This window comes from Pavona decussata, unplaced genomic scaffold, assembly GCF_977016875.1.
Source record: "Pavona decussata unplaced genomic scaffold, jaPavDecu1.1 SCAFFOLD_944, whole genome shotgun sequence".
NCBI lineage: Eukaryota > Metazoa > Cnidaria > Anthozoa > Scleractinia > Agariciidae > Pavona > Pavona decussata.
In genome coordinates this window covers 111,766-118,308 of record NW_028145953.1, presented here as the reverse complement: position 1 = coordinate 118,308, position 6,543 = coordinate 111,766, and the positions used below count along the sequence as shown (strand labels likewise).

Sequence of the window (6,543 nt, the reverse complement as noted above, 5' to 3'; positions counted from 1 at the left end):
GAAATGTCCAACATTCCATTCACACGTCGGAAATTACAAAGAGAAATTCGAATGTTCATTTCATTCTTGGAAATACTGTTCACCCGTGACCTGGATTGACTGTAACACCATCGACTCGCCAGGGACAAAATAGGGACTTTAAGATCCAGGACGCGAAGGCTCAATCTCGTACCCAGAGTCCTCAGGCTTTTTGGTCAGCGGGGCAACGCCGAGAAGACTCTGGGGACAACGAATTTTATCACCACAGGATTTCTGCGGTAAAACAATGGAAACCGTTACGGAACAGCCAATCAAAAAAAATGAATTTTTTCGATGTCCCCAGAGTCTTCCCGGCGTTGCCCCGCTGACCAAAAAGCCTGAAGACTCTGGGTACGAGATTGGCGAAGGCTCTAAGACGCCACCGGAAGTAAAAAATCCAGGCATGGTACATAGTGCGCATGCCCAAGGCGTTATATCAGTGGCATTCTCGTCCCCAGAGCCCCAATGTTTTTTTTTTTTTTAATTAATGAACAAGTGGCTCTGGGTCCATCCAAAAATATCTTTTTTAATTTTTTTTTTCAAAATATTTTTTTTTCATCGAAAACCTAATGCGCTATAAGGTGAAAAATGCTACGCTTCTGCGCATTTGTCTTTACTTCCTAATACTGAGCAGTATTGAGCAATAATAATACTGAGCAAGCGCAATGGTAATTTATCACACTGAGCGTGCGCTACCGGATGTCGTGAAATTCACGACATCCAGTAACGGCTGTTACCTGGGCCTACGATCCAACCGCTGACCAAAAGATCGTAGGCTCTGGGAACGAGGATGTATCAGTGGCGCCAAGTCGCGTCGAGAACGTCATTTGGCAAAGTTTGGCGTTGTGCACAGAACGTGAGTATAGAATCCTTTTTTTTGTCCATGAAAGTAATACTTCGTTTCCCTTAAACCTCTCAGGGTCTCAGTAGAGACTTACTTAAAATCTCGGTGCTAGATTGCAGTCAATTTGGAAGGCAAAGATGCGACAGTTAGATATTTTTCATCATATATTCACAAGTAAACAGCAAGTTGAATTCCTGGATCGAAGTATGTCATTCAAGCCTAAACCTCCCAGGTAAAAATGTCAGCTTTATTTATCTCAATTTGAGTTGGTTGAATAAATCGTCGTACTTTTAAATTGTTATGTTTGGAAAAGGATATAGGAATATTTCGCGGACACTAAACGTGTTTTCTTTCAGTCGAAGTTTTGAAGGTAAGCTTATACTCTTGTTATTTTATTTTTAGCCCGGTGATGTTTTGGTCAAACGAACATGACGTGTTGTTGTGCCGAGAAATGGTAAATTTAAACCCTTTTACGTCCAAGAAAGGATCCACTCAAAGAAGCGGGATGTGGGAAAAGATAGCTCAAATTTTGAACGAATGTACCGTACTGAGATTCAGCGTTGACAAGCGACCGGTACGCAACCACATGGGGATTCTCGTAAACAAGCATAAAAGGAAAGTCAGAGCCGAGGAGAATGCATCCGGTATAGCGCCCGACGAGCCAAGCGAACTAGAAAAATCTTTAAGACACTATTATCGCTTAAGAAGAAAGTTCAGAAGCCGAATCACAGGTATTAAGAGCAGACAAAAATGAAAAATGTGAAAACGACCGAACAAAGGCAGAAGCTGCGAGATTAAAGGCGATGGAAAAGCTGTCTGAGACTTGGAAAAGATTAAGTGAGGGCGAAGAGGGAAAACCTAAACGACAGCGAAGAAGTATCGAAGTGATGCTATGGAATTTTTAGCAGATAGGGCTAAGATGAATTATGAACTTAAACAATAAGAGTTTAAAATGGTGAAAGAACAGCAAGAAGCAATGGCCAAACATCAGCAACAAACACAACAACAACAAACAGAAATGTTTAAAGTCATGCAAGAGCAACAACAACAGAGCCAACAACAGCTGCTAGTAGTAGAGAAATGAGCGTTCTGACTCAGGGACACAGGGACACAGTGCCAACACAATAGCCAGGGGATTAACATCATCAAAATTGATGACATCATCATCTAAAAATAGAATGAATGTTCTGGCACAGGGACACAGGGACACAGTGCCATCACAATAGCCCCGGGATTAACGTCATTAAAAACTGATGACATCATCATCTAAAAATAGAGTTAGAGTTCTGAGGAGGGGACACAGAGACATAGTGATGTGACAATAGCTCGGGTATTAACCTCACGATAACATCATAGTTTAAAATAGATTAAAATGATGTCATAGACTTATTTTTAACCACAGCGGTCTACAGATTTTTTATAATAAACGAGAACATTTTAAGGAATATTTTAGAGAGATAGAAAAAATACGATAATAAAAAAAACCTATGAATTAAAACAATTCTTAAAAGTCTCTTTTTAAAAACGCTAAGTTTTCCCGTGTCTCTGATATGCTTCGATAAATTATTGTAGATTTTTGCTCCACGGAAGGCGAAATCCCTTTGGCCAGTCGCAAGCTCCAGGATCTGCAATTTCTTAGCTAAAGAATCTGCATTCAGGAGTCTTCTGGGAACTTAATTTTCCGGAGATTAATACAAAACACTGTTCATGTAAGGTGTATTGATTGGTTTTGGATAACGGCACTTGTCATTGTTCTATTCGATGTTTTCTATATTTTCCCGAAAACTCAGAAATAATGAAAAAATATTTATCGTGAGCGTTTCTCGCCTCAATTTACTAAGCACCTTTCCCGCCTAATCACTAAAAAGTTTCGTTTCAAGTTGAGCTTTGTTGGGAATTAAACAATTAAAACAGTCTTTACTTGTCTTCGTTTATTACAGTGCGCTGTCAACGGTAACGACTATCATCAGTATCTAAAAATAGAATAATTGCATCATCGGGATGGAAGGGCTTCATATGATTTTGTGAAAACAGATAGAATGTTTCTCAGTTCGCTCTCTTTTTTACATCCGCTCGGGTGGGATCTAAAAGTAATTAGAATAATGGAAAGAAATAATTTTTCGTAAGATTATGTGGTTTTGCTGGTTATAAAAAGATGAGATTTTTTGAAAGATACATACTATTTTGAAGGAGAAATGTGACGCGTGTTCCATTTCACGCACCGTTACACAGCCTGATTATGTTAACTCAGTCGAGGTTTGTTGTCTTTGTTTATTACAGTTCATTGATTCCTGGCTGCTAAATTGTGTATGTTAAAATACGTACAAAGAGATTTCACAATATGTATATCACAATAAAATCAATGTTAATGGCTGTCCACCTTTACTTACGTTAACAAGGGTCAATGGCTTTTGGCTTCGAGATAAGAGACTAAAGTTCTTGTGTAACCTCTCTTCACAGTCCGTTAGCCACTAATTATGCAAAAAGCTGCAGTGATCCGAATCAGTGAAAACCTAAATTTACATATAAAAAACTCTACGGACCGAGCCCATTTTAAACCTCTACCTTTTTATCAAAAACGCCGCAAAAATTAACTCCCTTCAGTCAAATTTAAAACTCCGCTTTTAATAAATTTATGCCACTGGAGCGATATACATTGGACTTAAACTAGAACATTAACATGATTTTCCATTGGAAAATTCAACTAGAGCTGTCAAGAGTAAAGCAATTCATTACACTAGATTGGCACAGACTTGAATCGTGCACCATGTATCATTAATTTTAATAAGCATTCTCTAAAAAAATATTCCTTACTTTAATTTTCATCATCCTGTTTTTTTTCCGAGAAAAAAAATAGAAGGAACAAGAGTGCCTGAAGAGAGTTGAGTGTGCATAATTATACAGTAATAGTCCTCTCCTGAATTCACAAAATGATGATTAAAATCATTTCATCACTTTATTCTCCAAAACTGACAATCAGTGGATTAAACTATTCTTATATAAATAAAGACTTTACATAAACCCTGGACAGAGTGGAAAAGAAAAATGATAACTTTTAGCGTTTTTTCTTATGTTACTGAAAACGTTATACCAGACTATGTGATAAGGTGTAAAAACTGTAGCACTGGTTATTGGCGCGGTGTATGACATTTGCAGACTGCAGACTGCAGACCGCAGACTGCAGACATGCAGACTGTTAATTGTGAAACAATACACATTAAAACATAAAAATAAAGGTGACGTCATCATCAATAAAGCAAAGTAAAAAGAAATTGGACATCAGCCTTGGCCTGGGGCCCTGGGTACGAGGTTGATTTTTCCTGCGTAAAGTTACAACAGCCTCGTTCTCAAGTTGTCTTTGGCTGTAAAGGTTATCGTTGTACGATAATAACAAGTAGCCGACTAATACTTGTCTATTAAGTAATTCTTCAGCAAATAAAGTTCGGAATGCGGTGGGATATTGCACAAGAATGTCTAACCCATTGTTTGTACGGCGCGCGGAAAGCGAATATTGAAACTTAGTATATTCTCAGCCCCGACTATTGCATTTCTAGCTCTCTAATTGGCTCAAAAACTCCGACTATGAGCCAATAGTCGGAGTTTTACCTAATATGGAAAATAGTGCGCCAAGTTTAAAAATTTTCCGCACGAAGTTTTTTACTTCAGCTCTCCATAATGACCGATACTGGCAGGTTTCAGGAGCTGTCTCCCACTAAACTTCAAGAGATACTAGACAATGCTGTTCCAGAAAAAACGAAGAAAGCCACAAAGTTCGGCATGAACATATTTAATGGTACGTATCTGGGAGTTTTACTCAAAAACAAGCAACAATTGTTACGTACGTTCACTGTCGATATTTTGATAATTTTACAACTGCGTAACAACGACAAAAATTCTCACCTTGTTATTTACAGAATGGCTGTCAAGTCCTGTTGCCACAAAATTTCCGAAACGAATTGAAGACATGTCCAAAGAGGAGCTGTGTTTACCCAAGCCAATAAAATTTTGGATGCGTTTGTAAAGGATCTCAGAAAAACGGGTAAAATAGCTGGAATTGTCCACAAGAAAACAGTGTCAAAAGATCAAATCCAGAGGCTCTTTGAAAGCGGTGAACTTGGGCCGGCCGACAGTCAAAATCCAGCCCAACTGCAGAGAACCGCATGGCTCTATCTCACCCTTTTCTTCGGACGACGAGGAAGAGAAAATCAGCGACAGTTGAACCCTGAAATGCTCTCCCTAAGAACAACGCCACAAGGTGTCGAGTATTTTGAGTTAAACAGACGACAGCCAGGTTCGCTGCTCAGCACAAAAAATCATCAAGGCGGCCTTGGAGACTCTGAGGACGAAAGCGACGCGAAGATCTTTGCCGTTGCTGGTTCTCAGAGGTGCCCAGTGAAAACAATCAAGAACTACCTAGATCACCTGAACCCGAGTTCCGACGCTCTTTTCCAAAAGCCAAGAGACGGCCAAAGTCAGAAATTCAGTCCAGCAGATGACAAAATCTGGTATCGCAACTCGCCGTATGGTTCGAGCATGCTGGACAACATGTTGAAAAATATGAGCAGGCGAGCTGGCATAGAGCCCCATCTAACCAACCACTGCCTCAGGTCGACAGCAGTTACAGTTCTGTCTGACCACAACTGTGAAACCAGACACATAAAATCTGTTACGGGACACAGATCAGACCAGGCGGTCGAATCGTACAATGATCGCCCATCCATAGAACAGCAGAAGAAGATGTCACACGTTCTCAGTGATTTTGTCTCAGCCAGAGCCTCTGAAGCTTCCCCACGCACTGGTATCTCTGCAGCTGAGAAAGAAAACGAATGCCATGGCCAGCAAGAACGGCAACCTCAAAGTGAAGGGACAGTTTTAGTCCAAAATCAGTTCGTAAATACCGAGTTTCGGCAAAGCGAGCGAAGAAGCTTTCCGCAGGTTTTCTTCAACTGCAATGTCCAAGTTCACAACTATTACGGAGGCGGAGAATCAGGAAAATCTTCCTGAACTTTGAACACTATTTGAACACTTGAAAGCTTCCGAAACTGTCTTTTTTCCTTGCATTTGAACGGTTGAATATTTCAAGGTTGATTTTCCTTAACAGTTGACCACAGTTTGTCGTAGCTGTCAAATTTCATTCAGCTCATCCAGTGATGTAATAATCAGGTGATCAGGGCGCGCATGTGACCGGAAGTTGTATGCTCTTTTGACCACTTTGTAAAATTGTTGAAATAAAAATCAGTGGCAAAAACTTGATTTGAGAATATACTAAAACAATTATTCCATTCGACCTTGTTGGATATGAAGTGATCATAACCAACTCGCGCTACGCGCTCGTTGGTTATTTATCACTTCATATCCAACGCGGTCTCATGGAATAATTGTTATATAAACATCCGATTTGTTTGAGCAATTTGTCTGTGGAATGTTAGAATATACCAGCAATGAACTAAACCCAGGAATACAAATAAATCGTCGGCCGTATTTGTGATGTGGAAGGAATCTAAATACTGTGAATGAGAAACCATGTGTAATAGATGCTATCCGCTCGATCCGCAATTAATAATATGAACACCGCTCGCAGAACCATTTCGTGTTAACACGCACCGAACCAATGTTTTTTTGAGAAGGAAATAACATCATGTAAAGGCTCTAGTGGGTAGTTTTAGTATGATACTTAAAGT

At 39.7% G+C, this 6,543-nt stretch overlaps 1 pseudogene; it reads left to right on the top strand.

Moving 5' to 3' along the window:
• The first annotated feature begins 1,068 nt into the window (after positions 1 to 1,068).
• Positions 1,069 to 1,946, top strand: LOC146448394 (uncharacterized; annotated as a pseudogene).
• The last annotated feature ends 4,597 nt before the right edge of the window (positions 1,947 to 6,543 follow it).